The 26,244-nt window shown below is 39.3% G+C and overlaps 1 long non-coding RNA gene and 1 pseudogene across 1 annotated transcript in view; one reads left to right on the top strand and one right to left on the bottom strand.

Annotated features, from left to right (window-relative positions):
* Positions 1-1,172: 1,172 nt before the first annotated feature.
* LOC137219047 (cleavage and polyadenylation specificity factor subunit 7 pseudogene) lies at positions 1,173-4,277 on the bottom strand (annotated as a pseudogene).
* Positions 4,278-13,746: 9,469 nt separating this feature from the next.
* The window catches only part of LOC137219046 (uncharacterized), a 44,373-nt gene continuing 31,875 nt past the window's right edge, over positions 13,747-26,244 (top strand). The window contains exon 1 of the long non-coding RNA XR_010940960.1: positions 13,747-13,899. This is a non-coding gene — a long non-coding RNA (uncharacterized lncRNA). The remainder of the gene's footprint in view (positions 13,900-26,244) is intronic.

The following is a 26,244-nucleotide window of genomic DNA, read 5'->3' as shown; positions in this document are numbered from 1 at the left end:
CATATACCTAAATAAAATAGGCTGATGTTGTACACAGGAACAAAAACACATAACACAGGATATGACCATCTCTTTGTATGTTTTAATTTATCTTTGGGGCAAAGTGACAATAAACCATCAAAGTTAAAATGGAGTCAAATTTTAATGAAAATTCAGGGATAAAAGTATTTAAAACAACTTTGCTGGGGCTATTAGAACATGGAGTTCTGCTCCAAAAGTGTTCGGAAAAAGCTTTACAATCTAAAAACACATTGAAACTCCCGAGTGTAAAACACTCTAAGCTAAATTATGGGAAAAGCCAATGTCGTATCAGCACCAAACAATCACCCAGCATCAGAATGAAAAGAAGGAAATGTTCTGAATAGCTTGCCAAGGCTAAAGAAAAGTAGAACAGTTGCCGAAGACAGATTGGTTGTAACAGACCAAAAGGATGCATTCTAATTTGTTACCACTTAAATTTTGAAATAGGTCATTATCTTCAAACGGGTAAACATAGCTGCATTAGAGAAAAACAGAGAGAGGGAGGGAGGAAGGAAAAAGGGCTTAACAAGTAACAGTGAGAAATGCACTTTAAGTTTTAGGCTTCTTCCGATCAATACATCCTATAATGCATTACAGGTGCATGAATGCTATGTTTTCCCCGTTTAATTTTTGCTGTGAGATAAAGATAGGTTAAGTGTAAAAACAGTAGATCTGGGCACCCCCATATTAAATAAGTGATTGACAATGTATCTTTTATATAGTCTTTAGTAATCCATTTTAATCGCTTTTAACAACTTGACTGTTTGAGTATCTAATGGAAGAATTTTTTTTTTTTTTTTTTTTGACAGTGTCATCAAGTTTATTACACAATTTTCAACCTATCAGAAAGACAAACAAATCACCAACAACAGGGGGACGGGGCCTTGGCCTTTTTGAGGGTTGGGTTTTTTTCCTTTTGCTATCAGGAAATAAAACTAAAAATTGTGTCACCAAGTAAAAACAAAACAAAAATGGGGAGAAAAAAATTCTCCGGGTAAACGGCTTTTCTGGTATTCTATATATTTTTTTCTCCTTAAACTGTCACCTTACTTGGTTTTCTCTACATTAAAAAGACACCCGAGCTGCTCTTGAGGATAAGCACATCACTTAACGCTTGGCCGGCTGGGCAGGGTGCCATATTCTGAAGTGGAGGTGGGGATGGGGTTGGGGGACAGGGGGAAAAAAGCTACAAACCTGTAGCCTCTGTCCCAAGGGAATGTGCCTCTCCAACCCTGGGGGACTCCCTCAGTGACTGAGCGAGGGCTATGTCAGAAACGTGCAAGGAACAGAGGAAGGCTTCGGTCCAGCTCAGTCTCTCCCCTCTGAGCCAGAAGGGTCTCCAGCGACCCTACATCCCACGTGCCACGTTTCCTGTTCGATGTCGCGTGCCCTACAGACGCGTGCAGAAGTAGCATCTGTCGCCCCGTGGGTACCGCAGGACCCTGTTGCTGCTGCTGCTTTCAGCAGCAGCCGCCTCACAATTTGGATGTTATGGGAAAAGCAATTCCATTTGCCTGTGTAGAATATGGCCCCCAGAGTGGTGGTCCTTAGAATTCTGAGCTGAGCTCATTAAAGTCAGGCTCCACTTCTTCCTTGCTCCTTATCAGAGGCAGCAAGTACCTCCAGGCAGAGCGAGGGGAGCTATTAAGTCAAAATTCAAAAGGTGAAAAAATACCAAATTTGTGACTTTACCTACTAGTGCCGGGTTATCCCACAATAAGTAAAAGTATGTACCTGGAGGATGCAAGCCCATGCTCACATCAAACCTGAAAAAAGAAAAGCCTATGGAAGTAGGCCATATCCCGCCCAACTTGCCTCCTTCCCCACTCCTAGTATTTCACAAGGGTTCTTCACTGCTGAGGTCCGATGTCCCCGACTCCCAATGGCAGTACCTTCCTCTAAAACAAGGAAGCAGCCTTCTTGGGGGAAGGGCTCCACATGTGAAATGGAAAAGCCCCAGGGAAAGGGAACATCTAGTGGAGCTGGTTATTGCAAGAGGCAACCGAACCAAGCAAGAAGCAGTAGAGGGTGGTAACTGGCTCTGCCAGGCTCCCCAGCAGAAAGCAACCTCATGGGCCTTCTCTGCTTAGGAGGGGCAAGTCCACTGAGCAGGCTGGGCAGCAGGGAGTTAAAAGGGTTTTAGCCCCCTGGGAGGTCAGGGAAACAAACCGTCAATGAGTAAGAGGGAAAAGCAAGAAGAGGAGAAGCTTTCCATAAAGTAATTTCTGTTCTCATGGTCCCTCCTCAAAGGGCTGGGCAGGTAAAGGAGTTAAAGAAGTGGTATGTTAGCAAGGGGTTTGGACCCTCTTCGCCCCATCAAACCTAGTGCTGAGGGCAGGACCCTGGGCATATTTTGGCACACCCAGTCACTCTCCTAGATCCCACAGGGAGGATCCGTTTCCTTTGGGAAGGATGTCTTCCCATCAACCTCACCACTGAACTGCTCCTGGAGAATCAGAAACTCATACGTTTCCTTGGACAAAGCACCGTTCTCTATGGAGACCAGGGACCTGGACATGGTTTCTTCCTGTCTGCCACCCTCCCAACCACATGAAGTCTTTAGGTTCTTTACCCTGGCAAACAGGAGTGGGACTGGGAGGGCTGCCAGGCAATCTTCAATCTTGCAGGGCAGAGGGTATTCCCTGTGGGTGTCTGGAAGGGGTTAGGGGCTTGGAGAAAGGGGAAGGGGTGGAGCGGCCTCCGTCCTTTAGTCCTGATCAAGGTGAGGAGATGCAAGTCCATTAAAAAAACATTTGCTTCCAACCAGACTCCTTTCTCAGTGGTGCCGGTCCCGTTCTCTATCCCGGTGTCTCTCGTGCTCTCGGTTCCTTTCTTGGAAATAATCATCATGCCGATCTTCATTATGAAGCAGGTCCCGGTGCCTCCTGCTGCTTTCCCGGGACCGGCTTGGTGACCTCTCTCGGGACCGATGTCTTTTCCTGGATGAGCTCCCGCTGGCACCCACACTGTAAGACTTGGCTTCAATGCCATGAAGACAGTCCTTAAGGGAGGAGATGAGGACACGGCAACGCTCATCATTGGCGACCCGGGACTGTTTGATAACAGCAATGGCTGTGAGCAGCGTCTCAATCGCGTCGCTGTAATCCCCTGCACTGGCTCCAGATACAGCTTTGGAAATGGCACTGCTGGAAATTGCTCTGTTCCGCTTCATGATCTCTTCAAATTCTGCTTCACTAACTGTAGAGGGCGGAGGGCCCGAATCTCGGCTGCCATGGTGGTTATAGGGTGCCGAGGCCTTCATGTAAGTATCTGGTGGAGGCCCCACTGTGGCATTTGGTGGGGCGAAGAAGGCTGGATTGAGGTGAAGGGCAGGTGGGATGGCCCCAGGGGGAGGTACAGTCAGATGAGGAGGTAATCGAGGAGGAGGGGGCATGAGATGCTGGTAGTGGATGCCAGGAGGAGGAGGAGGGACCCCAAAGCTTGAGGAGAGAGGTGGTGGGGGTGGAATTGGGGGTGGGGGCAGACCCATCAGGGGAAGGGCTGAAGGAGGGCGATTGAAGTAGGGCAGCACACTGGGGGGCTTATCCACACGGGCAGATGAGGGTACAAGGTTCTCAGAGGGTGTGGCCCGTCCATCAGCAGAATCACTAGAATCTCGGGAGTGGGCCCGTGGAGGTATTCGTTTCCGAGCCTGTGCCTCAAACTGTGACAGATTCTGGCGGGTGGCTGGCCTCACATCCACTTTTTCTCCATTAATAACTTTTCCTGGCAGAAGTTCCAACAACTTGTGGACAGAGTTTTCAGAGGCTACCACCACCTCAGCATACCCTTTGGACTGGCCATTTGCTCGATTCTCTGCAAATTTCAACTCCACCACATCATAGACTCCTACAGAGCGAATAACCTGGATCAGCTGCTGGTCTGTGGTCCACCAGGAGAAACTGCCCACATAGACAGCAGCTCGCCTATTACGCAGGCCACTGTAGGTGTAGAGAATTGCAGGGGTCTTGTTATTGGGCTTGGGAGATGGCTCCTGGCGAACAGGAGGTGGCGGCTCAGTGCTGCTGCTTCTGTCATCTGAGGGCTGTGAGGTGGCTGTCAACACGTCATCGTACAGGTCAATCTGATCTGTATTGTTGAACTCTGGGTCCTGATTGAACTCCTCGTCAGCATATATATCAATCAAGTCCACTCCTTCTGACATGGCTCCGGAAGGAAGATCTCGAGCCCGGAAAATGGACAAGGTAAGAAAGATGCCACGGGAATATGGCGGCGGCGGCGGCGAGTCCGGACTAGGCCCCTAATGGAAGAATTTTTAAGCAAAATTACTTGACAATTTAATATAAAGCAGTGGTTCCTAACCTTTTTGATTAGGATAATTTTTAAGCTTATCATATGGGAAAATTTCAAAAAACATAAAGTTAAAAGGAAAGCTAGTCTAAATCTCCATGTATAACAATTATCAACTCATGACCAATCTTATTTCATCTATAACCCACCTACTTATTCCACCCCACATTATTTTTGAAGCAGATACAAATTATGAGATGATTTACTTTTGTTTCTAATGTAAAATGTTTGAGGGCCCCCCCCATCACACTTCAGTGGTTACATTTGTAATAATACTTGATTAAGAAAATCTACATGTACACATGGATTATTGCCCACCCCACTCCTGCTTCTTTGCTATGACTCTGTGCCACCCTCCCCACCACAAAATTCTGTGGCCCACGGGGAGGAAACTCCTGGCATAATGAAAATAGCTGGTAACATCACTTAGCAATGTGCTTATTTATTAGCTCCGTTACATATACTCACAACACAAATACAGCTTCTGCAATTTTATTTCTCAGGAATATATTTGTCACTACGGGTTTATAAGCAGATTGGGAAAGATAGTATTAGAATTAACAACACTTTTTTTCCTCTTTATCCACCAAACTGATCATTTCTCTGCTAACATAGAAACAAAGAACTAACATGGGCCGCTGCTTTTTAAAAGCTGTTATGCCCTAACAGCTCTTTAGGGCCTTTTATGACCTTGACATTACCTATGAAAAAACGTCCAGATTTTTGTGGGCTGCAAATCCTTGCGCAATACAGCTTGAGAACTGGCATACTTGTTGGCAGTCTCCCGGAGAAGCTAAGGAATAAATGAGCGAAGACTGCGTTCACACATTTGGAAATGACAATAGCACACTGGAGGCCTTGATATACCCGTACATTTATTTTCTTTATATAAAAGACCAATATCCAATGCTATTAGTCAGAACTTCTCTTACATATGAAATTCACTTTTGTAGGAAGAAAGAAAAAGAAAAAAAAAAAGCTTCTTTTTTCTCTGTATAAGAGAGATCATTTCTTTAGTTTCTTTGGTAAGGGGCTCTAAAAAAAATCTTTCCTGATTTCTGCTCAGTGCATACATGTAATACTGATTAATGCTAATGAGGTTCACATATTTAAAAGAGTGCACTCAATCTCATGATTATAAATACCATTCAGAAAGTGTGTGACTGGATTTTACTGGTATGAATTTAATCCAGGTCAATTTTCAACTCCTAAAGTTTTATGTTTAAATGAACCAAATTATCTCCATTAAATCATACTTGACATTGATCGTGGCTATATAAAGAGAAAAGTTATAGTAGTGTTCATTTATACTTTATTAGAGAAAAGCAATCGTTTCCACTTGAATTCTCTTCCTAGTTTCATGGAATATCCTGTTTTGTAATTATAAATTTCTGAAAAATATGTCATCACTTGAAGATTCCAATTTTGGCTTTATTTTTCTAAACATGTCCATTATGGAGCTGAGCAAATAGAATATATTAGATAACAAAATCTTGCTTACATAGTAAAATGTTTTTCTAAAACATAGTTCAAACATGAAATAAGACAATATAGTTTTCAACCAGGGAAATTATTATCTGCTGCATATGTACCGTACTAATTAGATTACGCCTAAATCCTGGTAGTTTGCATAATTGTACTTAATTTCTCAGGGGGGTCAAATTATAGCATTGGACCTCTACGAAGAGATAATGCTTCTTAGTCAGCAAAGCATATCACATTCTAAAGAAACTGAAATATATTTGTAACTTTAGAGTAATAAAATGTAGTCTTTTCAGAGGTCCAATTTGAATAGAAATCCCTCCAGAAATGCACCTGGTTAAATATACATAATCATGAAATATGGTTAAACATTGGTTAGAAGCTCATTTATTTCATCCCTTCCAGTTTAGTGTCAATTTGTTAAATGTATTTTCTGGTAGTTTCACTAAACTATCATTAAAATGTAAAATTTCAGACCTTGAACTTCTGCCTATCACTTCTTCCTTATTATATTTCCTTCTTCTGGATTTAACATGTTTTCTCCATATTAAATAATTGTTTTCTCTCCTCACCACCACCCCTCAGAAATAGGGCACTCTTATTAACAAACTTGCTATGTTAGAAAAAGGAAAAGGCAACTGAGGAAGAATGCTTGCAATTTATTTATAAGGGAGAAAAGGAGATCACCAAAATAGTGTAAGAAGTAAAAAATTTGCTGTACAAGAATCTGAAGATGTTCTGAAAAAACAGTATTCTTTCAGATTCCTTTGGAAGTTGCTTTACTCTTAGACAAAAGGTATCCAGGCAAATTTTTTGGTATTTGGTATTTTCAGTGGCTTTGGCCTACTCTGAGCTACTTGGTATTCCACCAGGTTTGTTCTTGGCTGGTGTAACCCTTATCAAAAGCACTGAAGTATTCAAACATAGATTATCACCAGGAATCACTCAAGACACCTTTGACAAAATACAGGTTTCCAGAGAACCAGCCTAGATTTATTGAATGGGAATCTTAGAGGTGGGGTTCTGGAGGTAGGGTGAGGCAGAACATAAGAATCAGAATTTTTTAAAAAGTTCCCCAGAGGATTTTTTTAAAGCAGCTTCATTGAGATGTAATTTACCTACCATTTACCTATTTAAGAATACATTTCAATGTTTTTTTAGTGTATTCACAGATATGTGTGATCATCATCACTGTCAATCTTAGACCATTTTTATCACCTCTAAGAAAACTCTTCAGCTATTCTCCTACTATCCTCCCATCCCCATCATTCCTGACTCTATAGATTTCCCTATACTGGACGTTCATACAAATGGATTCATACAAACTGTGATCTTGTATGACTGGCTTCTTTCCCTTAGCAAAATGTTTTCAAGGTCCAACCAAATTGTTGTATGTGTTAGTATGTCATTCCTTTTTCTAGCCAAACAATATTTCATTGTATGGGTATATCGCATTTTGTTTATGGACATTTGGGTTCTTAGAAGATTTAATCATTAGCCATATTTGGTAACTAATGATCAAGTGTGGATCTCAGAGCAGTTTCAAGCTCTCCTCACAAAGCAACACTGGGTCCTAAACTGCAAGGAGGGAAGAGAAGCATGGCTGGAAAGGCAAGGCTTCAGATGGAATTGGCTCTGTGCTTCTTAGTCATATGACCTGGGCAGTGTCTTTAATTCTCTCCACTTCCTTTTCCTCATCTGTAAAACAGGAAAAATGATTTCTCCTTCATAGAATTGTTATGAGGATACATGAGACAATTGAGTAAAGTGCTTAAAATTGCCTGGCACAGAGGTATTTTACACATGACAGCTATTATTCTTATTTTCTTTGTTGAATTAATACAAAACAGCCATTTATATACAGAGTTATAGAAGCTGGATAGGTTATTTCTGTCTAGAAAATGAATTATTATGAATAAAATAAGCAAGGCTTCCTTAGTGGCCCAGTGGTTAAGAATCCGCCTGCCAATACAGGGGACTCGGGTTCGATCCCTGGTCTGGGAAGATCCCACATGCTGCGGAGCAACTAAGCCCGTTAGCCACAACTACTGAGCCTGTACTCTACAGCCCACGAGCCACAACTACTGAGCACGTGTGCCACAGCTACTGAAGCCCACTGCGCCTAGAGCCAGTGCTCCACAACAAGAGAAGCCACTGCAATGAGAAGCCCGCGCACCACAACAAAGAGTAGCCCCCACTCACCACAACTAGAGAGAAAGCCAGTGTGCAGCAACGAAGACCCAACGCAGCCAAAAATAAATATATAAATTTTAAAAAAATAAATTAGTAAAATAAATAAATAAAATAAGCCTCTCCAAGTTATAAGAGAGTAAAAGGACAGATTGGATGATGCAATTTCTTCACTTTTTTAAACTAAAGTAAAAGTAATAATAAAAGTCCACATTTAATTTGGAAAAAAAATAGTTGCTTCTATTTAAGAGTACAAATCAGATTTTTATTGTTTCATTGCATTTTCAAAATCCATATATTTTGTATACCCTGCAAATCTTCTGAAAGTTCTAGCCATGTAAGTGCATGTATGTGTATGTGTACACACATACACATGTGAACACACATATAATCATAGTTAACACTTACTGAACTCTTTATATATGCCAGGCAATGTACTTTATGTGCATTAATATACTTAACCCTGCCCACAACTTTACATGATCAGCTAAGGAAATTGAAGCATAGGATAGTCAAGAATCTTGCTCTGGATCATAAGGTAGGTAAGTAGCAGAGCCCAAGCTGTTAACCATGACATTTGTAATAGTTTTTCCTCCACGTGTTTGTATATAAGATAATGGAATAGATATTGTTCATGAACTACAGAACGATGTTTATTACAGCTTGAAGCAGTCTTTAGCAGGTACTAGTGAAATCCACCCTATACTGTTGCACTTCGAACACCGTTTAAAGGTCAAACCAAAGATAAGTAGCATTGTGAAGATTACTGGTTTTCAAATTGAGTTCTGTGCTGCCCCTTCACAGAGACCCAGGGATTCAGGAAGGAAGGGGCTGTAGGCTTCACACTCTGATTCATCAGAGCAGTTCTTTTTTTATCTATTTGGTTTATTTTCATGTCAACTTTGATCTATTTGTCTTATTTTCATTTCAATAATAAGTTACTTGACAGGAAATAAAAGTTTTGAAAATCACTGGTATAGTTGAAAAACCTTGAGTTTTGGAGGCAGACGGTCCTGATGCTGAATCTCAGTTATACTACTGCCATCCCAGCTGTAGAATCTTGGTTTAAATATGTAACCATTCTGGACTTCAGTTGCTACATCTGTCAAACAAGGGCTATCTACGCCACGTGCTAGGCAAAGGGTAAATAAAATGTGAGTAGAATAGTGCCTGACACATAAAGGTTCTATAAATTAATTCCCTCCCCATTTATTATAATTATTTCTTTATTCCCCGTTACTCTGCAGGGTCTTTATATTCTTTTTACCTAATAAGGGACTATCTCAAAACCGACACTCATTGAATGTTTGTTGAATGGAAGCAAATGTGATAGGATACTAGAATGAAATAGTTAGGGTCAATATTGAGGTTAGAAGTGGATTATAAAGAGTTTTGAATGCTATGGTAAAATTTTAAACTGAAAGTTTTGAAAGGTAGAGATGTGATAGTATCTATTTTTTAGCAAAACAGATAATTTTAGTGCAGTGATTCTTAACAGAAGGTGTTGGGTATAGTTCAGCTTAATAGAAGTGTGGAATCTGAGTTCAAATAACAGCTCTCTCACTATCCGTGTTTGGCTGATAAAATGTAACAAATACAATTTTAACTAAATGGACTATGATTCCAAGAGTAAGTTTAGATTTTCTTCTATAAAGAATTTTTTTGGGCTTCCCTGGTGGCGCAGGGGTTGAGAGTCCGCCTGCCGATTCAGGGGACACGGGTTCGTACCCCAGTCCGGGAAGATCCCACTGGCCGCTGAGCCTGCGCATCTGGAGCCTGTGCTCCGCAACGGGAAAGGCCACAACAGTGAGAGGCCCGCGTACCGCCAAAAAAAAAAGAATTTTCTTGAAATAACATTTGCTGCAACAAAATCTGAACTATAGCATTCATTCAGTTCCATAATATCCAGTATCAGATTAGAATTGCCTTGTTTAATACAGTTAGAATTCCATATGGAATTCTTTCCATTTTTTATAAATATTCCATCAGGGATTAGATCTCTGCTTAAGCTTATTATCTGATCATAGCTTCCATTATAATTTGTCTGTGTGTGACCCCACAGGACTGCTATGCCCAGCGTTTCTTGGCTTGTTATCAGATGAAGATGAACAGTGCAGAACTGTGAATAAATTGTATAATTGGAGAAGGTCATCTTTCCTGCCTCTAGTCTGCTCTGTCCCCTTCCAGGGCCCCACACTGCCTTTTTGCCCTCTAACTCTCCTCATCCATCAAAACAGGAAAGAGTGTGATATCCTATTTTACAGCTAAAACTGATTCAGATATTTGTATTTTTAAGCTCTTTATCTCTAACTGTGGAATGAAATGATTTATCAACAGTTTAAAGTGATGTGTTTTCTTTTAGGCGAAACAGACTTAGTAGAAGGAAAATGCTAGATTAAGTGCTAAATCCTGAAGGCAAAACAATTGAGTTATATTAGGGTGCTGTGTGTGTTAGGGGAGGGGACGTTGTGGTGAGAGAGTTCTGTGTGGAGAAAAATGATCAGAAAGACTACCAGGTACATAAGAATCTCCGCTTATTCCATGTCTTCTCTTCGTTTAAGCCTAACGTTTCTCCTTTTTTTTTTTTTTGCGGTACGCGGGCCTCTCACTGTTGTAGCCTCTCCCATTGCGGAGCACAGCCTCCGGACGCGCAGGCTCAGCGGCCATGGCTCATGGGCCCAGCCGCTCCGCGGCATGTGGGATCTTCCCGGACCGGGGCACGAGGGGCACAAACCCGTGTGCCCTGCATTGGCAGGCGGACTCTCAACCACTGCGCCACCAGGGAAGCCCACATTTCTCCTTTTATTCTTTGGCCAAGGGTCTCAAATTTTGAAGCTCTGGAGTTCATCCATCACTAAAAAGCAGAACCTGAGGCATGAATTAAGTTTTTAAGCCTTATAAAGGAGGCACAATCCCAGGACAGTAAGGGTGAGGGAAAGGGAAGGCGAGGGTAGGAAGGATGAGAAGTAACACAAAGTTACTATGCTGGCCGCTGCTTCATAATACGCCATGGAGAGACTAAAGCAATCACTTTCATCTGCTCAGCAACCCTAGGAAACTGTGCCTGAGGATGAATGGGAGGAAGAGAGGAGAGAGAATCTATCTGCCTGGCACCCTCTGGTCTCTTGGTTTCCATTAGTTCAGGTTGACCCCACAGGGAGTTCATTCTCCTGTACTTTTGTATATAACGTCTGACTGAGCAGGAAGCCAAATCCCATGCCCTGTGGTGAGGTGTTTCATCTGAGCCCATAAATGGCAGAAGCAGCCAGAGACCCTGGGCATGTGGCTGGTTACCTGGCTGCAAGGTGATAACAAAAGTGGAGGGTCAGTATTCTTAGTTATGCAATAAGTTAGCTCCAGACAGCAGAACCATGTGAGGCACAGAGTAGGTACATCGTAGTTTTCGAGAAATATCTGATGGCCTAGAATGCAGGGCAGGAAAGGCCAGTGGAATCCAAAGGGATATATAACCTATGTCTTGTGTTTTTGTTTCTTTTTTTCTATTTTATAAAGATTATAAGTTCATTAAGGGCAGGACTATGTATTTTCAGCTTTGTGTGCTGTATGACTATAATACTACATGCTGTATCTTGGGTGAGTTTGACCTTAAGGTGTACTACGATTTCAAAGCCAGCTTGCAGGGAAGGGCAAGAAGCAGGATTGAGCAAAACAGGCAAACTAGTCAGCAGTTCAAACTGGAGTTTACAAAGGAGCATGTAGAACTGGAGCTTGGTCAAAGACAAAGCTAAGGGGGGTCTAATTTGCCTGGGATATGGTAGCCATGGGGACATTAAAAATCAAGTAGCATCCCAGCCAGAGGCTGATGACAAAATCCAGGAATAGAGAACAAGGTGCCAGAGATCCAGCCAGCTGGATTGGGGTTCAAAATAGGTTTCAGTTCCAGGCAGAGAACTGGAATAAAAAATATGGGGAACCAAGGCAAAAGGACCTCATATCTGGGCTGTATGAACATGGCAGGAATTTTTTGAAATTATTAGCAGTATTTGTATGAATAATAATGATTTGTAGTCAATATTTATTAGGTACATTAGCTACTTCTCTAACTTATATTACTTAATTTCCCCAACAACTCTCCTAGATAGATACTTTTATTATTTCTGTTTTACAGATAAGGAAATCAAGAGTCAGGAAAGATAAATAACTTGCCCGTGGTCACACAGCTAGTGAATAGGGGACTAGGATCTAAACAGAGGAGTCTGATCCAGAGCATATACATTCAGCCACCATTGAAAGTATTAAATGAAAGAAGGCTGACAAAGCTCTTAGCAGAGTTCCAGTCATATAGTAAGTTTTCAGTGAATATTACCAATTATCATTGTTATTGTTAGTGTTTTGTAATAGAAGCGGTACTATTAACTGTATCAGTGGTAGTCACCGTAGCAGCAGTAGCACGTCCACGGAATTTGGGGTCAGCTGATAAGACCTATTGACTGTTTTGGTCCACAGGAGAGGACTGATGAGATGGGAACTGTCCTAGGGCACAGGGGCTGAGAATCAGGTGTGAAGGAGTAAGAAAATATAGGGACATACAGTGCAGAACCTTGCCCTTTTAACAAAAGTAATTGAGAAGTAACATAGAATAGGAGTTAAAAGCTTGGACTTTAGAATTACAAAGACATGTGTTCTGTTATTTATTAGCAGTGAGTCCTTAGGGAAGTAACTCAACAGATGTGAGTTTCAAACAATTTGCACCTGTACCCAGCGGAGTGCCTGGCATATAGTAATCATTCAGTAAATGCTTGTAGAATTAACTCACTGCTTCATTTCCATTCCTTTCCACTCAAAAAAGTTCAAAACAAACCAAACCAAAAACTATCCCAGTGCACAGCTGCTATTAAACTTCTGAAATACCAAGGCAAAGCCATCCCACTGAGAGTAGCTACTTTTATAACTGATATAATTTGTCACCCACATCCGCCTAACATTTCAGGAGCCTCCCCATCTGTGCTCAAAAACTGTAGCACAACCAGGGAAAACTGTGTGATGTGCTATCCCTGTCATCTTGATGCTGTGTTGCTACAGCAGGTATTCCTCTGTTATTCACTTACCTGAAGCTATTTTGATTTGACAAGTAAGAGGCAATTTTGAAGAAAGTGCCTATTTTTTCCCCCCAAAGCCTGTCATTTTTAAAGAAAACATTTCTCATTTTAACTATGGTGTAATCAAACATGAAAATAAATGTATATTCAAAGGAACAGGTCATCTCTTTCCTTGGTACCTTTCACTGTAAATTTGAATTTCAGTTCCTGGGGCTCAAAAGAAAATAATGCTGTAATTCATGGGGCGGGGATGGGGGGGTGACCAGGGGGTGGTGGGACTGGAGGAGAGAGGGAGAGAGAGGGAGAGAAAAAGAACATTACTGCCACCTCTCGCTCACTTCTCTAGAACTGAGAAAATGTGGAGGAAACCTGGAATTTTCTTGCCGAAGTTTCACACAGACAGTCTGACTTTTGTTTTTACTTCCATGACCTTTAATGGCTCTCAGTGAAGCCAGACCAACTGTGCATATATGTTGACACTATGGAAACCACACAAATAAGTAGTTTGGGGTTTGCATGCTGTATTTACTTTGGCACTTAACAATGATATGCATATTTTCCTGTTAGAGCTCCCAAAGGCTTTGGGAGTTCAGTTGCCTTTCTCTTTTATTCAGCGTTCAGATTGCTTCATCATTACCGCAAATGTGCAAGTATTTTTAAACTTTTTTTTTGCTAAGTGTAGTTCTATTTTGTTTTGGAGGGCACTGTTTGCTTTAACAGAAGTAGGACAGGTCCTGTTCAAGCTGTGAAACACACACTCTGGAGGGATAGGGGAGGGAGGAAGGCATCTTTGCAGTCACTGGAGGAACAGAGCCTACAGAAGGATCACCCTCAGGTCTGTAGATGTTTTCTATTTCTTTTCACCCAGGAATTTCAAAGTGACTTTTGACATCTCTGATTGTCCCTCAGAACCACTGCCTTGTACCCTTCTTCAAGAAATCACTTGCTTCACTTAGTTCATACCCCTTCTATCATTAAGAACAAAGTATATACTCCTAGAACTCTAAAGAAAGACATATCAAGAATGAAAATTTTAAAAATTCTGATAAATATATTCTAATTTTAAATGGTTGCCATGGACTGAATGTTTGTGTCCCCCCAAATTCATATGTTGAAACCTAAATTCCCACTGTGATAGTATTTAGAGGTGGGGCTTTGGGGAGATAATTAGGTCATGAGGCTGGAGTCCTCGTGAATGGGATTAGTGTCTTTTATAAGAAGAGAGAGAGATGATCTTTCAGCCATGTGACCATACAGCAAGAAGGCAACTGTCTACTAGCCAGAAAGTAGGACTTCACCAGACACCATATCTGCTGGCACCTTGATCTTGGACATCCTAGCTTCCAGAACTGTGAGAAATAAATATTTATTGTTTAAGCCAACCATTCTATGGTATTTTTGTTATAGCAGGCTGAGTTGAATATAACAGTAGTAAAATATGTACAACAAAATTTAACCATTTTAACTGTTTTTAAATGTATAGTTCAGTAACATTAAGTACATTCATATTATTATGCAACCATCACCATTATACATCTTCAGAACCTTTTCATTATCTGAAATTGAAAATCAATACCCATTAAATAGTAACTTCCGTACTATCTGTCTTCCCAGCCCCTGACAACCACCATTCTATTTTCTGTCTCTCTGAATTGGACTATTCCAGATACCTCATACAAGTGGAATCATACAATTTACCCTTTTGTATCCGGTTTATTTCACTTATCATCATGCCTTCAAAGTTTATGCATGTCATACCATGTGTCAGAATTTCATTCACTTTTAAGTCTGAGGAATATTCCATTGAGAGTGTATCCATTCACCTGTCAATGGACATTTAGGTTGTTTCCACTTTTTGGCTACTGTGAATAATACTGCTATGAATATGGATGTACAAATATTTGTTCTAGTCCCTGCTTTCAATTCTTTTGTATATACACTTAGAAATGGAATCGCTGGGTCATATGGTAATTCTATGTTTAATTTTTTGAGGAACTGCTGTGAAGTTTTCCACAGCAGTTGTACCATTTTATGTGTCCACCAATACTGCACAAGGAGTTCCAGTTTCTCTTCATCTTTGCCAACACTTATTTTTTCTGTTTTTTTGATAATAGATGGCTATTATCAAAAAACCAGAAAATAACAAGTGTTATTGTGTGAGGTGGTATCATATTGTCATATTTTAATTTTTCATAAAATAAAGTTTTGGCCTAAATTTCTAGATGTTTTTACAAAAGATCTGAAACTCACTACAACGGTTTTATAACACAAAGGAGTATGTTATAGGACTGTTAATATGGTGCCATGTAGCTAAAGAACCATTAGTTAAACGGCTAAAGAACCAGGCAGGATAGATGAATAAGAGAACTAGGCGTATAGACATACTTTAGTAAAATACACAGGACTTCGTGCCTAATTGGATTAGGTATATAGAAAGGCAAGAAAAGAATCTTTTCCACATTTCTGACATGGACAATTGATAGACGGTAGTACTATTTACCAAGATATGGAAAACAGGGAATTATAATAAAATATGCTGCACATCCAAGTGGACATGTTCAGTATACAGCTGGGTCTAGCAAACAGGAAAAAGCTGAGGAAAAGGGAGAATTTTGGAGTTTTCAGCTTACGGTGATGCCATCAGCCTGCAGACTTCATCAACGTGTAGGCTGAGAAGGGACCACAAAGGACAGATCAGTGGGACACACCAGTAGCTGAGGGTGGACAGAGGAAGAGTAAGAAGGAATGATTTTAGAGTTACAAGAATGATTCCACTGAAACCAGGTAAAAAAAGATTTTGGCCCAAACTGTCAAAGCTGAAGACAGATAGGGTAAATAAATAATGAAAACTGCCTATTGGATTTAGTACCTAAACAACCACAGGTAACATTCATAGAGCAGTTTCATAGAGACAGGTGGGGGAAAGAAGTGGACAAAGCGAATAGAGCACAGGTTTTCAAGAAGCTTGGGAGTGAGGAGGAGAAATTCAGGGTGGCAGCTTGAGAAATGCACTTTGTTTTTTTTTTTTTTATGCTGAGATAGAGCTGAGCCTGTTTATAGGCTAAAGGTAAGGAGCTAAAGGAAAGGAAGAGGTTAAAGACACGGGACAGAAAAGAGGCAGCTGATGGATCCAGGTCCCAGAGGAGGTGGGAGAGAATGAGATCCAGAGCACAAGCAGCTGGGTTAGGATCAGGGTTCGTAACCTCTCCTTTTAGAACAGAGAAAAGAGGCAAGGTTACAGCATTTGCAGTTGTGTTTGTAGAAGTGGGGGGAAGGGCAGGAACTTAAGAGCATTCATGCTTGATATAATCTTTGTGAAATAGGAAGTAAAGTCACCTACTAAGAAAAGGTGTTATTTTAGAAAATCAATATGGTAGAATAGTACAGTATACACTGAATGAGATGAGTTAAAAGTATAGAAAGGAAACTAACGTTAATAGTTTAGGTGTGAGTTTATATGGGACTTAAGTGGAGTGATGGCAATATGGTTGGAAAAGAGAGGTGGACATCATGCTTTTTTTCTCATATTCTTCTGAAAGTGAGAAGCATTATTTTTTCTCTGAGGAACAAATCCTGATAGACAATGTCTATGCCATGGGAATTGCCACATGACACCAATAGTTAAAATCATAGGCAGTAAGATCCTTGACATCAACCTTGGTGATGATTTTTTTGAACCTGATTCCAAAAGCAAGGCAACAAAAGCTAAAATAAATAAGTGGGACTATATCAAACTAAAAAACTTCTGCACAGCAAAAAAACTATCAACAAAATGAAAAGGCAATCTACTGAATGGGAGAAAATATTTGCAAATCAAATTTCTGATGAGTTAATATCTAAAATATATAAAGAACTCATACAGCTCAATAGCAAAGAAACAACTCGATTTTAAAAAATGGACAGAGGATCTGAATAGACATTGTTCCAAAGAAGACATACAGATGGTCAACAGGTACATGAAAAAATGCTCAATATCAGTAATCAGCAGGGTAATGCAAATCAAAACCACAATGAGATATCACCTCACATTTGTTAGAATGGCTATTATCAAAAAGATAAGAAGTAAGAAGTGTTGGAGAGAATGTGGAGAAAAAGAAACACTTGTGCACTGTTGGTAAGAATGTAAATTGGTGCAGCCACTTTGGAAAAGGGTATGAAGGTTCCTCAAAAAATTTAAAACATAACTACCGTAAGGTCCAGCAATTCCACTTTTGGTTATTTATCTGAAGAAACAAAGAAAATGAAAATACTAACTCAAAAAGACATGCACCCCCATGCTCACTGCAGCATTATTTATAATAGACGAGATATGATAATCTAAGTTTCCATCAATGGATAAGTGAATAAAGAAAATGTGGGATAAAGTATATATATATATATATATATATATATATATATATATACATATATACACACACAATGGAATATAATTCAGCCATAATAGGAAGGAAATCTTCCCATTTGTGACAACATAAATGGACCTTGAGGGTATTATGCTAAGTCAAATAAGTCATCAAAGAGAAATTCCGTGTTATATCACTTATATGTAGAATCTAAAACACCAAAACAAACAAACAAAAAAACCCCCCAAGCTCATAGATTCAGAGAACAGATGATTGGTGGTTGCCACAGGCAGTGGGCGATGGTGGGCAAAATACATGAAGGGGGTCAAAGGTACAAATTTCCAGTTATATAATAAATAAGTGATGGGGATGTAATGTGCAGCATGGGGACTATAGTTAATAATGCTGTATTGCATATTTGAAAGTTGCTAAGAGAGTAGATCATAAAAGTCCTCATCACAAGATTTAAAAATATTGTATGGTGATGGATGTTGACTAGACTTATTGTGGTGGTCATTTCACAATATATGCATGATATGCACAATATATGCATTAAATATATTTCATCATACTGTACACCTGAAACTAATGTAATGTTATATGTCAACTATAGCTCAATAAAAACAAAAATTTAAAAAAGAACAAATGCAACTGGCCAATAAACATAAGAAAAGTGCTCAGTATCATTTAAAAATACATATATAAATAAAAATAAAACATCTAGTGCTAGAACTAAGCATCCTTGGAGCAACAAGACTCTCTAAAGACAAGTTTTTAGATTGCAGAGATGAATATCAATATTAACTTGCCCTACCCACTTCAATTTTGAGCTATTTATTGTTAACACCTTCTCTGTCACACACACACACACACACACACACACACACATTCTTATGTGTGTACATATATGTGGAGAGTAGAACGCTTGATTTAGGAGGAACTAGGGTAAACACACAAAGGAGCCTGACAAAAACCCCTACGTAGACCAGAAATAAAGATCACAATTATGAATAATTTGTTTTTTTAAAAATTGTGGTAAAATATACGTAACATAAAATTTACCATTTTAACCATTTTAAGATGTACAGTTCAGTGGTAGTAAGTACATTCACATTAATTGTGTAACCATCACCACTGTCCATCTCCAGAACTTTTTCAACATCCCAAATTGAAACTCTATACCCATTAAACAATAACTTCCTACTCTCCACTCCCCTAATACCTGGTAATCTTCATTCTACTTTCGGTCTCTATGAATTGGATTTTTCTAAATTCCTCAGATAATTAGAATTATACAATATTTGTCCTTTTGTGTCTGGCTTATTTCACTTAACATAATGTCTTCAAGGTTCACCCATATTGTAGCATGTATCAGAATTTCTTTCCCTTTTAAGGCTGAAGTAATATTCATATATATATATATATATATATGTATATAGTGTATTGTGAACAATGCTGCTAAGAACTGAGTGTACAAATATTTGTTCTAATCCTTGCTGTCAATTCTTTTGGCTATATCTCTATAATTAGAATTACTGCACCATGATAATTCTATGCTTAATTTTTTGAGGAACCACCATACTGTTCTCTATAGCAGTTGTACAATATTATAGTCCCACCAGCAATGCACAGGGTTTCAACTTCATTAGATCTTTGACAACACCCGTTATTTTCTATTTGTTTATTTTAATAATAATCATCCTAATGGGTGTGAAGTGGTATCTTATGATTTTAATTTGTTTCGCTAATGATTAATGATGCTGAGCATCTTTTCATGTGCTTATTGGCCATTTATACATTATCTTTGGGGAAATTATTCAAGTCCTTTGCCCATTTTAAAATCAGCTTGTTTGTTTTTTTTGTTGGTTGTGGTAGGAGTTGTAGGAGTCCTTTATGTATTCTGGATATTAATCCCTTATCAGATATATGATTTGCAAATACTTTCCCTCATTCTGTGGGTTACCTTTTCAATCTCTCTCTCTCTCTCTCTCTTTTTATTTATTTTTATTTTTATTTTATTTGTTTGTGGGCACGCTGAGTGGCATGCAGAATGGAACCCGTGCCCCGTGCAGTGGAAGCGGGGAGTCTTAACCACTGGACTGCAGGGGAGTCCCTACCTTTTCAATCTCTTGATAGTGTCCTTTGAAGCACGAAAATTATGAATAGTTCACTTTTAACTTCAGCTGATAAAAAGTGATGTATAAAAACATTTCTCTGGGGCTTCTCTGGTGGCGCAGTGGTTGAGAGTCCGCCTGCCGATGCAGGGGACACGGGTTCGTGCCCCAGTCCGGGAAGATCCCACATGCTGTGGAGCGTCTGGGCCCGTGAGCCATGGCCGCTGGGCCTGCGCGTCCAGAGCCTGTGCTCCACAGCGGGAGAGGCCACAGTGGTGAGAGGCCCGAGTACCGCCAAAAAAAAAAAAGTTATTTGAAGTAATTTGAAATAAAACTTCTCGTCACAATACATTTATTGAACATCTTCATGATATCGAATTAAAGAAAATATGCATTGAAAAGACACTGAAGCTTCTTCTAAAATTTTTCATAGATATATGAATTTGCTCATTCATTCATTAATGTATTCAGCAAATATTTCCTGAGCCCATATTTTTCCAGGTCTTTCTTCTCATAAGCCATTAGTAAAAGACTAAAGGAATCACTCTAGTGATCTCCTTATTTAGACACAGTTTTTCTGCAGTCGACATGATCCAAATTATTTGTCCCAGACTACTAATTCGTCCAGGCTCTGGTTTCCTGGATCTTCTTATTCTGGCAGTGGTGTTAATTATGATAGGCTGAAGAGAAAAATGGCCAAGAATGAAAAGAACCTAGCAGGTTTCTATCATGATAACTCCTGTACAGGAACCTCTGCGGTTGCCAGAAATCCTGACACTCAACTAACACTGAAAATCAGAGAGAGAGAAAATTAGCCTATGTTTTTCACCCTTTGTTAATATCTGACTTAACTACATGAAAGTCTGTTTTATGCCTCACAGGCATACCACACTGGGCATGAACCATGATCCTTCTTGCTGCAATACCAAAAAGTTACCATAGAAATCTGGGTTTCCAGCTGCTCTTGAAAAAGTAAGAGATCTAGTAAACCTGGGTCCATGTTCTCATGTGTCCAGAGTCAGAACGCTTGCTTTAAGGCAGTGCTTCCAAACTTTTTAAGTAGAAGCTCAAATAAAAAATGGTAATATTTGAATAGTACACTGGAGTCACCAGAAGAAGCTGCTTGAGGTGGAGGCAATGAGCTGAGGTTCTGGCTACTTCCTCCCACCCAGATACCCCAAAGGTTGTTGTTATCAATATCTGGTCACACCACTAAACCACTGGTGAGCTATGAACCATTGAATGTTTCTAAGCAGAAAAGTGAAATTATCAGTGCTGCATTTAAAAAGATAACTCTAGCAGGAGTGTAGAGAGCAGACAGGAGGTGATCAGATCAGTTAGAAGTTTTCCTAGATGAGTATAAGGAAACGGCTATAAAGGCTTGTCATATGGCATTGGTGAGCACGGAAAAGAGGGTATACCCTAGAGACTTTTTTTTTAAAGATACAAACATTTTAATATATGTAAACTGCATACCAGCAATCAGATGAAAATATACAGATCATATGGGGCTTGTTTATAAGTTGAGCTTTATTTTGAGTTCACATGACCCCCAAGGCAGCTTTTATTTTATTTTATTTTACATTTATTTTACATTTTTTCAAATATAATAATGCTGTTGTATCATTTTGTTAACATCTTTATTGGAGTATAATTGCTTTACAATGGTGTGTTAGTTTATGCTTTATAACAAAGTGAATCAGCTATACATATACATATATCCCCATATCTCCTCCCTCTTGCATCTCCCTCTCTCCCTCCCTAGCCCACCTCTCTAGGTGGTCACAAAGCATGAGCTGATCTCCCTGTGCTATGCGGCTGCTTCCCACAACTATCTGTTTTACATTTGGTAGTATATATAAGTCCATGCCACTCTCTCACTTCGTCCCAGCTTACCCTTCCCCCTCCCCATGTCCTGAAGTCCATTCTCTATGTCTGACTCTAGAGACTTTTAAAGGTAGAACAAAAGACCTGCTGCCAGTGATAACTTCAGACTTTCCTTACAGCAGGAACTTAACGATAGAAGTAAAGTCTTGTTGGTGTGTGTGGAATGACAGACAAAAACATTTACCTGAAGCTCATGTTGTCTTAAAAACTCACATGTAAGCATGAGAAAAATCAAGTAACTCTTCTATTAACGTAAGTGCTTCAGAAGATTGTAGCCCCATGAGAGGCAATTTGATAAGCAATAGTATTGCTTAAAATATTGTGGCAAACTTATTAAAGACTCTGACTCTGATAAATAGATTTTCATTTTAGATGTCTTATATATCTTTATAAGCACTGGCTTATAAATATAAGGGTTTTTCCCCCTCCCTTCATCATCACATTTTAGCCTTATCTGATCTAAAAGGGTGGGGATCATGATCCACAGTAACCACTAAGCCACCTGAGGAGAAGCAGCATGGTCTATGAAAGTCATTTAAGTGCGCAGTAGTGATTATAAGTCAAGCAGGTTATGTCTAGTGCTCTTGTACTTGATGCTGTGAACATTAATAATCTAATTAAAGTATGTTCACCAAGTTCTTCTCCTGCATTATGATTTTTACTTCTCACCACAGAGGTAGCATAGGTATGATTTTTTTTTTTTTCTAAATAAAACCGTTTAGGGGATTTCCTACCTCTTTACTGCTTTACTTTCTAGAACAGAAGTTTAGAGATTTTTTTTTTCTATAAATGATTACATGGGTACTTTGAATTTCAAACCAAATTTGTTTTTCTACTGAAGTCAAAAGATGGTCAGATTTCCTTGAACTCTAGCAGTTAAGAACTCAGGGGTACCTCAAAGGAGAAGACTGCAGCTTAGGAAGGGAAGGACTGACCACACCATTCTATTACCCTGCCCTTGGCTGTTATCTGCTACAGGCAGCTGCTGTGAGTTTTGCGCACAATTCACTTGAAGACTACAAAAAAACACACTGAAGTCAGACACAGAACACGTCAACGAAGAGAATGAGTTTGATCTACTGCTGCGTATCTCACTAGGAGTGAAAAAAAAAGGCAGGAAAATAGAGTGGTTTCAGAGAGATTCCCACCCCCACTTTACTGCAGGAAGGAAGCCTGACCCTCAGAGACCCAGAGAGGAAAGCAGCCCTAGATGGATTCTTCCACACAGAGTGCCACCACGCACAGAGAAGCAAATTTGCATAGATATACAGCACTTCCTCCTCTTAAAAACTGCTGTGAAGATGTGCTTCTACACCAGGCTAATTGTGGTTGATCTGCCTGTGATTCAAGAATCAGAGAAGAGAGGGATCCTCCAGAGCAAAGTATGACATTGTGCTTCCCCAGCCAAGGCCAATGTCCAGAACAGATGTAATCACAGTCCCCAGAAGTATGTGTCCTGCCAAAAAGGGTCTGAAAACTCTACAGCCTTTAAAAAAAAATCTAATATTGATCTAATCATCACCTCCACCCCTAGATTTTCCAAATTTGCCAATATTATGCTTTTTATTAAAGTATCCAAACTCCGTCCTAAAATAATTTCACCAGGCCTCAGAATGGGATTAATGTCCATCAAAAACTTGGTATTGGTGATACAATAAATTTCCCACACAGATTCTCTCAGAAGCAGTGACATATTAGATATATGTTCATAAACAGGGAATATATAACTAGTAATGCTACAAACTGTCAATGTATCATAACCAAATCATAATTTCACTACAATGGGAACTCAAGCTCAGTTTCCCCCTAATTTTCTGGCCTATTTACAGCTTGACCTGAAATCAGATCAGACATCACAACCAGTAATACAAAAAAAAATCTGATTTTTTTTTTTAGAGATAAGATTTAATTTCTTTAAGTTGTACCTCTTAAAATTCTTCATATTAGACCTTTATGTGTTAAAATATTGAAGACAATATTATAAGTGTAATTTTTCATTATTAAAAAAAGACCTAGAATTGTAGTATGTGATATGAGCAAATTGAGTGATATCTTTTTCCTGAATAATCAAGAATTATCTATTATACATTTCACCCAGAAAATCAGGATATTTTACTTTTGTTTTGATATGACAACTATAACCTTAAGTTAACTTTGGTTAAAATTACCATGCGTTAGGTAACTCAACAGTGTAAAAAGTGTGGAGGGAATTAGGGAAAAGATGACCAAAAGGGAATCTGAAATATTAATGTAGATTGGGATAACTCTGATATTTTAAATCTGCAAATAAATCCCAAACTTTCATTTCAACCAATTATGCCAATCTTCTTCCTCAATATAGCTGAATTCATAGTTTAAAAAATATAAATAGAAATATATATATTAAGCATTGGTAGAAAATTTAAAAACTTGAATCACATGTGTTTTTTACCAGTATATTTGGGAAATAAATTGTTCCGATTGAATGAATTTTCTAGTTTAATGAGAAAAAAGAAAACTTTTTGTTTTGATCTCTGTAGTGGAAAACTTGGCTGAAAAATACGAGTTTACTATCTTCCCTTAGTAGGAAGAATATGACAACCATAAGTAAATGATTCAGGATCGTAGAATGCTGAGGGTTTTACCTTTTTCCTTTATTAATTCATTCATTTGACAAATGTTTATTGAACATCAACTATGTGCCGGGTACTGTTCTGGGTAAAAGCTTTATTTGATGGTCTTTCTACAGGCTATAGAAGAAGTATAGATAACAGGGTTCAATGTGTAAAGATTCCAAGTTATACTGTGGAATGTGCTCTTAAAAAATCCTATCAATCAGCTTGTTTTTGGTAATATGGCAATTTTGCCTAAAAGTTTACAATGTCTTTCCTCTGCATGCTCTTAAAATAAAATCTACTTCATTGAAGTTCTGGTTAATCATACTTTTACTGAAGTACAAGATAATCTGTAAAGTAATTACTACAATGTCATGGGAATCAGAGATTGTTTACTTGTGTATGACTGTTAGAATTACACTATGTAACCAGCAGTCTTCACTGCCTACATGAAAAGAAAGCATAGGCAGTGTGACCTAGAAACAGTACAGCCTCAGGATCCAGACAAACCTATAGCCATTTGACTAGGGGGTGAGCTCCTCCCTTTAGCCTTAGTGTACTTAACTGAAAAATAAAAATAATGTCCCACCAAATGTTATTCTGAAGATTAGAGAAGATAATTCATTCAACAAATATTCATCACGTGCTTTATCCTGAGTGCTCTGAAGAATCACTATAGGGTCTTAAACAGAAGAATATCCCTCTGGCTGCAATATGGAGAATGAATGAGGATGAAGTAAGATTGGAGGGAGTGAAATCCATTAGGGACCTGTTATTATTCAGAAACAAGTGTAACTTTCATTGAAGTAGAGGCAGTGAGGAGAAAGAGAATTAAACAGATTTCAGCATTAATAAGAAATTAAGAAAGTAATATTGACAGGAGAGGGTGACAGGCTGCATGTGGATGGTAAGAGTGTAAGGTATAAAGGAACATCTGGATCTCTCACTTGGGTATCTGAGTGGATGGTGTTGCCGTTAACTGGGAGATAGAACATTGGAAAAGCATCAGATTTTGTGGGAAAGATGACAAATTCTGTTCTAGATAGGTAGAGTTTTCTGAGCTTCCTATTTGGCACCCAACTAGTGATTTACAATATGTGGTTAGAAATACAGGTCTGGAGATAATGCAGGGGAACATGACACAGGATAGAAGCTCAATAATCAGTGGCTGCTACTGAACAGACCTCCCAGCTGGTTGTGCACATCTCTGCTTCCCTCACTGGTCTAGAAACATCCACAGTTCAGGGACCATGAGCTATCTTATAGTGCAGTATAAGCAATTCGTCACGTGGAAATTTTTCACAACTACTAGCACTACCTGAAGAACCTGTCTAGATTCTGTCTCAGCCTCTCAGCTGTTGGAATGCTGTTCAAGAAGAGTCACTCTATTGATTCCTTTTTAGTGTTCTATATATTAGTTTTCCACAGTGGTTTCTTAGAATTTCAAACTCCTGAATCTGTATTTCAAGATTTGATTAAAGTATGTATGTACTCTCTCTCATTTTTTTTTTCCATACAGCTATTGAGTGTAACAGGTTGAAGTCATACAGATATACCTGATAGCTGAGGAGGAGTATTCAAGCCAGAGAAAACACAAACAGCTGTTAGAGCTGTTAGAGTTAGAACAGGTTTGGTGCCTTCAAGACCAATGTGGAGTGATGGGACAGAGGTATGAGATGACCCTGGGGAGACAAGCAGGAGTCAGATCATGCAGGGAATGTGCAAAGATCCAGAGGTAAGAACATCACTTGTTCAGAGAATTGAAATTTCAGAATTCATAAAGAGGTGAAGCTGCAGAAGTATTTGGGGGGAAAGGTTCAGATCAGGAAGGGCCTTTTGGCCACATGAGGAAGTTCTAACTTCATCCTGATACCAATGGGAAATTAGTGAAAGATTATTAGAAAGATCATTTTAGTTGTCACATGGAGAATGGACTGGAGGAGGCAAAAGGAGTGCCAGCCAGGAAGGAGGCTGTTACAAAATGCCAGGTGAGTTATAATGGTGGCCTAATTGATGCCAGGGAAGCAGGGAAAGAAAAGAGTGGTTACATTCAGGAAATACTGACTAGGAATAATTTGCAGACTGGTGACCATCTGGATGTGAGGAGTCAGGAGAGGAAGGAACTAAGCATGACTGTCGCCCAGGTTTCTGGTGGGGACAACAATGGTGGCACCAGTCTACTCTGTCGTGTTTTCTTCTATAGAGCTTTTCTTTTTTTTTTTTTAATTTTATTTATTTATTT

This window comes from Pseudorca crassidens, chromosome 2 (genome assembly GCF_039906515.1).
Source record: "Pseudorca crassidens isolate mPseCra1 chromosome 2, mPseCra1.hap1, whole genome shotgun sequence".
Lineage (NCBI taxonomy): Eukaryota > Metazoa > Chordata > Mammalia > Artiodactyla > Delphinidae > Pseudorca > Pseudorca crassidens.
This window is presented reverse-complemented; position numbering and strand designations above follow the sequence as displayed.